General features: G+C 30.7%; 1 long non-coding RNA gene across 2 annotated transcripts in view; it reads left to right on the forward strand.

Annotated features, from left to right (window-relative positions):
• Positions 1-11,911, forward strand: part of LOC145313796 (uncharacterized) — a 31,259-nt gene extending 19,348 nt beyond the window's left edge. The window contains exons 2-6 of one of the 2 annotated variants that reach the window (XR_013877489.1): positions 3,925-3,976; positions 7,373-7,419; positions 8,013-8,067; positions 10,285-10,329; positions 10,879-11,911. This is a non-coding gene — a long non-coding RNA (uncharacterized LOC145313796). Of the gene's footprint in view, positions 1-3,924; positions 3,977-4,347; positions 4,367-7,372; positions 7,420-8,012; positions 8,068-10,284; positions 10,330-10,878 lie in introns of those variants that run through there. The other variant, XR_013877490.1, reaches the window with a different exon arrangement.
• Positions 11,912-12,014: the final 103 nt, after the last annotated feature.

Genomic DNA, 12,014 nt, shown 5'->3' on the forward strand with positions numbered 1-12,014 from the left:
TAAAAATTTGAACACTAATAGTTTTGACCCAACCAATCAAAATTCATTAAAAGTATCCAAAGTTTTTGAGCCATCAAATAACATAACGTTGTTATTAAACTTTGGGTAATTTTTAAATATCCCTTTCCTCCCTGGTAAGACTTAAACTTATGTTCAAAGACTTTTAAAAAAATTGTTTCAAATTAACTGATATATCTAACTCAAATTGATAGTTTTCATCATTCTTGAGTAATAATTTAGTTAATATTTACTGGGATAGGATTGTTATTGCTGCGCTACTTATGAATACAATATTTCTTGTTATCAATTCATCTCTTATCAAGAAGGACAATGCCTTATTTGACAGCATCATGATTTTTAAATTTTAAGTTTAAGAAATGGGTTCATGGAGTATTTTAATTTTGTTTAATTCTATTTCTCTGCGATAGATTTTTCTTTTCTTTTTTAAAGTATCTTGGGAAAGTTCATATTTTTTTGTCTATTTTTATTTAAATGCCATAAAAGTATTATTTTGAAAAATTCTCCCTGTATCTGCTTTCTTTTATCATGTCCTTTTTAAGATCTCAAAAGACAAACAAACTTAAATGATAGAATTTAAGATTATTTGATGCCATGTTTTATTTATTTGCCATTAAAGTTATAGTACCTTCATATTTTCGTTGTTTCGGAAAAAAATATAAAATCTCCCAAAAGTTTTGAGAAAAATTCCCTATGGAGATTATTGAATCATTTTTTTACTAAAAATAAGATAACTTTGGGTCAAAATGTCTTTTTGTTCTTCATTCTCTTTCTCTTTAAAGACAAACAAACTGATAAGCAACCAATCTTAGTTGATGATAGAATTTAAAAGATTAATTCAGCTCATAAATATGAACAATGATGTATAATTTGATTGCAGAGCGTCAGCAAATTTTGTTGACAGTCATCTCTGCAAATAAATTGCACTGCACATTTATATTTTGCCAAAAATTATGCTATTTCATGTGAGTTTTTTGCAAAGTTAAAAAGGGCACGTAAACACTAAAAACCATAATTTTTGTTTGTGAGTCTCTTTTTGTATATTTTTACTCGCAGCACGTGTTCTATAAAGCTTTACTTTTCTTATTCTAAGTATATCTCTGCTTTCCTGTGCATGTATGCAGGAATGGCCATGTTTGGGTCAGTTTTAGACTTTCAACTGATTTTTAAAATTAAAAAAGGTTGATTTCCCTGAGCCTTACAGCTGCTGTTTGTATGGTATCATTTTATTTTTCAATTCGCATAACAAAATATCTTTCATTGGGAAATTTTTAAGGTTTTTTTTCTGCACTTTTACATAACTATTATATTTGGATTTTTACCTTACCAAACTCATACTTAAAAACTTATTTTCAAATGTTTTATCTGAAGTAAATGAAAGAAAAGTGAACAGAATATTAACAAGGTTAATGCCATCTCTAGATAGCGATCAACAATATTTTCATGAAATATCAACTTAAACTAAGAGACGGACGGACAACTGAAATTATGTATTAAATTTTTTAGGGCCTATGAAACCATTAACATATATAAATATTTTTTTTATTTAGAAATAAAATGAATTATGAATAAATGTTCATTAATCAGGGAATTCTTAACAAAAATATGAGTTGTCTATCTGTATTATCCAGACAGACAACCATAATGATTTTTACAGTATCTTCTCTTCTTAAAATACCGTGTTTCTATAATAAATAATAAAAATTGTACTCTATACAAGACAAAATGTGCAACAACTAAAATGAAATATTACTTTTTTTGGCAAAAAGTCAAATAAATGATCATTAATGCATGTTACGCTTTATAAATTATATTTTTGCAAGCTACATAATACCAGGAATCTTATGATAGTACTGTGAATTATAAATTTATATAAAATAAAATTACTTCGTCTTTGTATTGAATTATTGGTTGAAAAGTTAGGACAGTACTAGTTAAGAATCAACCAATGAAAATTCGATGAAAAAAGTTTTTGATTCTTTGCAGTAAAACATTATGTACCAGTGTAATTTACAGTCAAATGTCACCTCCCATACATCCCTGACATAATACACACATCTTTGTGTCTTTCTATGTATTCATTGAACTATTTTTAGTAGTGAAGCTGCTTAATTATTGGGTATAGTCCCTTTCGTGACAATGCCTCTTAAGGGCGTTTCGTCGTATTTTCACAGTACCCTTTCCCCTATTTCTAGCCACTGCGGGGGGGGGGGGGGGCAATAACCTAACCTAAAATAACCTATCAAAAGCTACTGTGAAAATACGACGATGCGCCCCTTAAGAGGCGTTGTCACGAAAGGGACTATCCCCAATAATTTTATAAGTATCCCTTCCCTCTGTTCGTTTTTCTGACACATTTGGTTTAGTTATTCTTTGACTTTTAATCATTATTGTTATTATGTCCGTCTGTCTGTCGACAATAACGGGGGTTTACTTGGCTGCTGCATATATGTATGTCATAGTTTCCTTGTGAAGAATTTTCTTAATTAAGATTTAAACATCCATGTTCGACAGTATAATTGGGTGTTTTATTATTGAAAATTTCTTACTTTTTTCCTGAAAAATATTTTAAATATTTAAAACAATTCTGTTAAAATAATTAAGTTATTTAAAATCTGTTATTTTACTATTGTACTTTGTCTATTTGGTATAATTAAATTAGTTTTACAAGTATAATTACTAAACCTAAATTATTGAAAATGATTACCCATTTTTAAAATTGGGTACTGTTTTTTTCAACCCAAATGTTTGTGTTTACCTCAAATAATAATAACTGTGTGAGGTTTGGGGTTAAAAGCAGGGATAAGTTATAGTTCTAGCAATTTGTGAGATCTTTAGGTACTTACATATAGTCATAGAAGATACGGAAAGTGTCATGTGTGACGTAAGTCCAGAGAGGAAGGATGAGAGGAGAACTAGGTAAGGAAACCCCTAAAAAAGAGATGGATTTAGACGTATTTTTATGACGTCACACATGACACTTTCCATATCTCCGTCAAAAGACATATTTTTTATTAGGTTGATAGGGCACATATTATTATGAAGTTAGAGCATTATCTGTTTCTACAGAATAAAATAGTAAAAAAGGTATTTCTGGGTTTTACATTCACATTTTTATATTTTGTTTCTTTATATGAACACCAAGATGTCAAGCCAATTATACTTACAGTGGTGTAGTAAGCTTTTGCAAATATTTGGTATTAATTAAAAACCAGCAAAAAATGTTTTTTTTCTGCTAATTTTACTCAAATAACAATCTTCTTCTATTTTTTTTATCTTTTGGGGATGAGGGGAAGGGTTAAAATATCAAGAACATAAAGTATGCAAAAATTTAGATTGAATATCTATTCATATTACCCCTCTTCTATTTCTTAAGAATTTCATTATTTTAGCTTGCTATTTTTTATTTGTGTAACATTGTATTAAAGAGATATTTTTAATCACTCTTTTTTAACTAAAATTACTTTTTCGCTTAGGTCGACGAAATCTATGTAACTCAATCTCAGTTTTAATTTAGACTTCAACAAATCAACATCTCAAAAGTAGCACAGATACAATTCGCCAAGACAAACTAAAAAAGATCACAAACAATAAAATGTTATACAGTTAAAATAAAGTACTATCTAATAATACAGATAATATTATGCCATATTAAGAAAATAAAGTATACAACAAAGTAACACTAAAAAACACAGCAACTGAAAACATATGAATCTGTATGTGAAATGAGCTTAAATAAATGGCCTAACGAGATTAACAGATGGGCAAGGGTTATAGAATAGTTGTGCTATTAGAAAAAAATATTAATACAGTATTAAGTTTATAATATTCGTTGGCTTTGGGTTCGTGTTCCTGCCAATTTGAAGTAAAATTAATAATTATTAACATATATTGTTTAATTTTTAGATTTAAGTGATGAAAGAATGTTTGTTGGTCTGTACATGATTCTAATTCTTTTGTAAGTACAACTTTTTACTAGTGAAGCTACTCTATATTTCACTTTGTACCTCTGTCTGTACATGATTCTAATTCTTTTGTAAGTACAACTTTTTACTAGTGAAGCTACTCTTTATTTCACTTTGTCCTTCTGTCTGTACATGTTTCTAATTCTTTTGTAAGTACAACTTTTTACTAGTGAAGCTACTCTATATTTCACTTTGTCCTTCTGTCTGTACATGTTTCTAATTCTTTTGTAAGTACAACTTTTTACTAGTGAAGCTACTCTATATTTCACTTTGTCCTTCTGTCTGTACATGATTCTAATTCTTTTGTAAGTACAACTTTTTACTAGTGAAGCTACTCTATATTTCACTTTGTCCTTCTGTCTGTACATGATTCTAATTCTTTTGTGAGTAGCACTTTTCATTAACGAAAGCTACTCTATAATTCACTTTGTCCTTCTGTCTGAACATGATTCTAATTATTTTGTAAGTACAAATTTTTACTAGCGAAGCTACTCTATATTTCACTTTGTCATTCTGTCTGTACATGTTTCTAATTCTTTTGAATGTAGAACTTTTTACTAGTGAAGCTACTCTATATTTCACTTTGTCCTTCTGTCTGTACATGTTTCTAATTCTTTTGCAAGTAGCACGAACCCAGTAATAGTGTCGGACTGATTATGACGTAAAAATTAGCCAATGAGAGGCAATTATAGACCAATGGTAAAATTTATAGTGGCCTCTCATTGGCTAATTATTTTTTTTACGTCATAATCAGTCCGACACTTTTACTGGGTTCGAGTAGCACTTTTCATTAGCGAAAGCTACTCTATTCACTTTGTCCTTCTGTCTGTACATGATTCTAATCCTTTTCTACGTAGAACTTTTTACTAAGCGAAGCTACTCCGTCTGTCCATCCAACAGTTTGTAACGCTATGAATGTACATGATTCAAATTCTTTTTTAAGTATAACTTATACTAGCAAAGCAATTTAAAATTCACTTTGTCTGGCGGCCCGCCAGTAAATCTTAAACGCAATTGATAACATTTAGCATTTTTAGGCTGCTATTAAAAAAAGACTTTTTAATACATATCTAATATAAACCTACTTAGTCCGTCAGTCTGTCAATCATGCTACAAAAGAAATTCATATATGTAGAGGTTTAGTCATTTATCTTTTATGTTATATCTGTAATTGTCATATCAATATATATTTGTCTATCTATCCTTCAAGTCTTTTTTCTCATTTTGATATAAGTTTTGTTCTGCTATTTGTAGACTTGAAATCTTTCGTTTTGTTTTTGTTCAAATCTTGTTTTGATTATACTAACAAACAATGTCTACAAACTTTCTTTAGTTTTTCATTTGTTTATGGTAATATCAAAAAATCCACATTCTTTTCCACTTTGTTAAAATTAAATTTGTTAGTAAAATTTTAATATGACTTAGCACAATCTGACCTATTAGTAAGCAGATGCGCAACTTTAAAGTCAGATTAAATGTTGTTTTTTTTTACAAAAATACTGGTTTTCTGTTTTCTAGCTTGATTTTACTCAATATTTTGCACGAATCTTAAAGGACTATCTGTAACTTTATTTTATTCAAATTAAGATTTACACATTCTATTTTGGTGTTATCAATTAGATATATTTTTTTCTACGATCTTATTTTTTAAATGATTGAAACTTAAAGTAAAATAGTCGTATCACGTAATATTGTATTAAAATAAAACCAAATTTTTGAGTGTCCATTTTTTAATTTGGCAGATTTTCTGTCTGAGTTTTGCTTATCTTTATGAAGTAAGAAAGGCTCTTATGTTTTGAGGCTAGTTAATTGATATCAGGGCTCAGCAGCAGGCTTTGTCCAAACATTAATCTAGGGAATGATTGCGGCTGTTTAAGATATAATGACAGCTGGGTTTCATAGACGTCCAAGGGGGGGGGGGGTAATGGGGCGATTACCCCCCCCATTTCAAATTTACCCCTACCCTGGGGGTGCCGTAGGCACCCCCAACCATTTAGGAGGGGGTATTTACCCCCCCCCCAAACAATTTTGGGGGGGTAAATACCCCCCCCCAAAATAGAAAATCTCTAACAAAAAAAATTTTGCGCACTTCGCGCGCATTTTTAATACGAAATTTTTGATAAAATTTAAATTACCCCCCCAAAAAATTGTACCCCGGGGGTAAATTTTGGGGGGGGTAAACAAATTTTACCCCTGCCAACAGATTTCAGGGGGGGTAATTACCCCCCCCAAGCAAATTTTAACCCGGGGTAAAAATTTTGGGGGGGTAAAAAAAATTTGCGGCGCGCTTCGCGCGCCATTTTACCCCCCCAAAACCGAATTACCCCCCCAAAATAAAAAGCTTGGACGCCCCTGCTGGGTTTATATTTTTATCGTATGCAACAGTATTCTGCCAATAATCAAACGGTAAAGACAATAAACAATGAATTATGTTGCCATCCAAATTATGAATAACAAAATTATCCCTTCTGTAGATTAAAACAATAGGTGGAAAAGTTTAGACTTAATATGTAATAACATATCAAGATTAGATATAAGTCCCAACAAATTTAAGCTAACAAATGAAAGAACGTATGAATAAAACTTAAGTGATCAGTTTAATTTACTGTCCAATATCCCTTTCCTCCCTGGTTTTATTGGGCAGGATTAAATTAAAGACAATAAATGTACCAGTCTTAATAATGGATATATAAAATGTGGATGTATTAACAGGTAAAAATTTGTTTTCAATTTAGATTGCTAACATGAAATTCAACTACTGGCCAATTCGTGCATCAAGTAGGAGGTGATGGGGTAAATGGGATAGATGGAGGTTATCGTTATTTTACCCCGCTTCGAGTTTGTCTTTATTAAAGAATATGAAAATATGGTGTAACATCCAAGTAATAGCATATCTATTACCATGACTTGAGAATTTAAAAATTATTTCTTAGAACAAAGATGAGTTCTTAATAGGTTTTTATTTTCAATATAATTCTATTTGTTTTTGCTTACATAACCTTTTAAATTACTATTATCAATCTCTATCTCTCTCCCTCTGTTTTTTTTTGTCTCTATCTTTCTCTCTATATCTCTCTATTTATCTATATCTATTTATCGTTTCTCTCTCTTGGTTTCATTTTTTTCTCCCCCTCATTTTACCTTCTTAATATTTTTTTTTAGTTGGAGAAATGTAATTTTTTGTCTTATATGAAAGATAGATTTAAATATTTTAAAAAAAGATTCCAATAGCCTTAAAAGTATCTAACCTATAACTTACTTTGTATGAACGTCAGTGTTTATTAAATATTTATTAGCTTTGATGTCTATGGGTGTTGATATTCTTGTTTAGGTTGTATTTTTTTATTTCGGTATAATATTTCTGTATAAATTCTTAATTCTTTGTTTAGATTTAAACTTGCACAAGGATTTAGTTTTCAAGAAATTGGCTGTACAGGTAATCTATAAATTTTGTAGAAAATTTTATTTATTCTTTAGGAAAGTTCAGGTAATGTTATATTGGGTACTGTGTAGCTTGGCAGGAATAGGGCACCGCAGGTATAGTATAGACACATTCCTTTATTTACCATTTATAAAAATAAGTTGGCGAGACAGTGTTCAGTGCTCGAAATGCTCTTTGAGGGATAGCACCAAATTACTGGATAGATGCTTGAACAGCTACTTGAAACTGAGTAACTAAATACTCAAATACAAAATAATTAGATTTAAACTTACTTATATGATAATTTGTAAGAAAGACAGTTAAACATATTTATTCAAAATAAGGAATAATAGTTATATCTCGCATCGTATTATAAACGGCTTTCCGCAGATATAAATGTACAATTATAAGATTAAAACCAGTTTTTTAGCCCCGAGATGCCGAAGGCATGGGCTAAAAAAAGTGGTTTTAATCTTATGATTGTACATTTTTATATTCGTAGAAAGCTGGATATAATACGATGCTAGACATAGTTTTTTCGTATGGATGAGAACCGGTTCCTATCCACCGGATTCGAATGAATACGAGAAAAAAATTAATATTTTTAGGTTGTTCCTCATTAATGGAGTGTCTACAGTGTCCAAAGGAAAAGGATGTTGATAGGTAAATCTTTATAAGAAAGTAGAGATCTCTGTCTGTCTGTCTGTGCTTAAGGATCTCTCTAACTGCTGAACCAATATGTTTCAACTTTAAGGTGTAGCTTCTCATAGGTCCTAAGAAGATTCATTAATATTTTGGAAGAGGGTACCACCACCATCCCAAGAGAAATAGCCAATATACCAAAAAATAGGCGGCGCTGCTGTGTGACTTACTGGTTTTCCCTGGGTGCCCAAACTTTTTTTTCTTAATACTACAATTGAAAGGGGGGGGGGGGGGGTTGGCTTTAAGTTCACATTTTTGAGAGGTTTCGTGATTGATATTTGATTGTTTCAAAATCAAACAAGACATGAAAAATTACCACTCTGGTAAAGTTATTTCTTGGTGAAAAAGTATGGATAGTGTTAGGTTTTGCAATTTATTTAAGATTTAATAAAAGTAAACAAAAGAGTGAACCTTTTAGATTCTAATGTCATTTTCCAAAGAATGTCAGTTAAAATCAGTGATCCACAGAATTTATTAAGCTCCGTGTTTTAAGAAATCTCAAAAAGACATTATTCAGCTGAATTCCCGGACGTACAGACGGAATGTCATGCCTTGATTATAGAGTAGCTAAGCTACACAAAATTACGGAAAAGGAAGAGTGAACGGGGTAGAGATTAATTATAAAACATTTATCAAAAAGATGAAACTCATCTAATGTCTAATTATATCTCTGTGATAAATGTCCGCAAAACATTAATAAAAACTCAGTTTAACATTAATTTTTTGCCTTTTGTATTAATAAAAGTAAAGATGATAACATCCACAATTAGCGAGGCACAAAGTGAGTTAAAGAGCAGATGTTCACTACAAAATATAAAATGTAGAAAATCACGAAACCTTTAAAAAATAAAGTTTATGTCTTTTCAAGCACTAACACCAGACAGACTAAACAATGTGTAGACCCCCAATAGTGTTACGGAAGTTCTAACGGGCAGGGTAAACTATACATTAGCATCGCTGCTGATAAATCTATAATATATTCTATCGATATGTATTTAATTAAAATGGTTTATATCTATTTTATGCCATGGCATTAAAGAAAAGTAATCAAAATTGACATAACAAGGTATTATTCTAATGAGTACAATTAACTTTTTATGTTGATAAAACTTTCTTTGAGCACTTTTACCCCGGCCAAAACCTTTTGCACGCCCTTGAGAAATATCTTATTTTTACTAAATATTGCTTGTCTTGTTTTGTTCTCAATTTGACTTAATTTTTGTCTGCCAGCAAAATTCTTTCTGTTCTGTTTAAGGACTCTACTGTATTTATTTTCCGACGCTATTAGCTTAATTTTAAAGATACAATTAAAAATTCAGGAAAAGGTGCCAGTCCTGTGGACAGAGTTACATACAATTCATTCCCCCTCTATTCTGTTACTCTAATGATTGAATATTAAAACAAACGGATATTGTCACTCTTGTTTGATTTATGTCTTGCACCAATGGCAATAATTCTGTTATTATTTAATTTGTTAAATCGTTAAATTAATGACATTATTTTGTCACTTTTTAATGAAACATAAAACACTTGAAATAAGATTAGTTAACGTTTTGCCAATTACATTTATCAAATACATTTTTAACAAAGATGACAACATCCATAAAAGCGAAGCTTTAAAATCAGACTGTGGGACAACAGTATACTTTGAATATAGAATCAAATAAGCAGAATATTAATAAAAAGTAATTGAAAATACATTTCTTGCAAAATTGCACAATTAAAGGATATTGTTCAAGGACATACTTCCATTTTTAGGACTTGATTATAGAGATGTACTTTGCTTATGATATTTTACCCTGTTCTGCAAGGAATAATATTCAAAAAACTAAAACTAAATTCTGTATGAAGAGGATTATTGTATTATATTAAAAATTGTAGTAAAAAAAGTTTTAAAAAACATCCTTGGTTATCAAAATGCTTCGGTTTTAAATAAAAGTGAATTGACATTGGACAGTAAGTTAAAGTTCCATTTACATGAATTCTTATTCGTTGGCTTCAAAACTTTAAGCAACTTCTATTAAATCCTCATTTTGGTTTTACAAACTTTTAATTCAACCAATGGCATGAGTCTACATAAAAGTTACTTTTGTCGATTATCATTGGGGTTGTTGTACTTCAAGTTATCGTACATCGTCTTATCCCTTAATATCCCTGTGTTGAACTGAACTTTTTTAGGAATGGAGTATATATTGGGAGATTAGGAAGCGCCAGAGCAATTAGGTAAAGTTTTTTTCTAATATTCATTCGAATCCGGTGGATAGGAACCGGTTCTCATCCATACAAAAAAACTATGTCTAGCATCGTATTAGATCCAGCTTTCAACGAATATTCGGCACCTCGGGGCTAAAAAACTGGTTTTAATCTTATAATTGTACATTCTTTATCCGCGGAAAGCCGTTTATAATACGATGAAAGAAATAACTATTTTTAACCGCTGTTTTACAGACGTATGGACAAAGTTTAGAGTAGACCCGAGGGAATTTATCCCAATTTCATTTTCCCATAACGTTTTTAAAGCGTTTATTAAAAGAAGTTTAAACTGGCTAGACTTTATATCTTAACCTATGTCTGCAGTGTCCTAATCCTATAGAATACCCTGTTCTCACTAAAACCTAACCTAAGGCAAGCAACACTAAAACTCGAAAAACTCCTCTCACAATAATTTTCTATGATATAAAAAATAAAAAGAATAATGGTACCTAGGCACTTAGAATAAAGCCGTTGACAGTTCATACTTTCATTTGAAATATTACTTACTTTATGTTTTAGATTGTCTGAGTTTGACCGTGGACGTGGCTGGAAACCTTTTTACCCATCCCTTCAATCCAGAAGGCCCTATTTACCCTACAAATACAAATAAGAAACAATTTTTATAACACTTTTTTTAGTTAGATAACAATATTCATTATTATTCATGATTCTTAGATATTGTTGAAGACATAGAAAGCCAGGGCTCGGCAGTCGCGTTTCAGCCGTGCTGAAGCCTCAAACTTAATCCCGCTTGTTTGCAAAATAAAAGTTTCCGAAAAGATGTATTGTCTGTCTAGGAACAGGTTTAGACATCAAGCTGAATTTTAAAGTTATTATATGATGATTTCACTGAGGTTTACACGCAAATGCCGAGCCCTACCTTTTTCCTTTTACTAAATGTATAGCAATGCAGAACTAAAGTAAAGAGGGGAAGGGGTTACCACCAGGGAAGGAGGGAACATTGGGCTGTCTATTAATAAGTCCCAAAGTATTATAATAACGTTTTCTAATTCATTGGCTAAACAACTTTGGGGACTTTTATTAAATTTTGATTTGTATTGGTGGCCAAACGTTTCAACCACTAAATGCAATCTAAAGAAGTGGCAATCTTTTCATACTTTTTCATATAAATTATAATTTTCAGTCAAATGCCCTCTCTCTCCCTGGTTTATAAATACTTTAATATTTGAAGAAGAAAACCATTGGATTGTTACCGGTGAATTATTATTTAACAAACTCCGGTGAATACTTCGTAAAAACAAGGATAACATTAGCGAATTCGACACAACACAGCCTTTTTGGGATTTGTATATTTTTTTGTTTAAATTGTGCAATAATTAGAAATAATCCGCTCAAAATATGTTTTTTGCTCAAGTTCTTTTTAGTTGCCTAAAAAGACCGATTGAGATTTTGTTTAAAGAAAAACTGTAGGTAATTGTTTAACAATACTTTTTATATGGGCATTTGTATTATAATGAAAACAAGAATTAGAAAAATTGTTAATTTTTATTTAATGTATATTTATATAACAATAAATACATTATTAGCATAATTAAAATACTTTGTTTCATATGTTTAAAGCGCAACTACTCTAAAGCTATAAAAGGTACGTCAAACCATAGACGACCAAGTGATGGGCCGGAAAGTGGATGTTA

This window comes from Acartia tonsa, chromosome 3 (assembly GCF_053477335.1).
Source record: "Acartia tonsa isolate MP-2025a chromosome 3, ASM5347733v1, whole genome shotgun sequence".
NCBI classification, from domain to species: Eukaryota; Metazoa; Arthropoda; class Copepoda; order Calanoida; family Acartiidae; genus Acartia; species Acartia tonsa.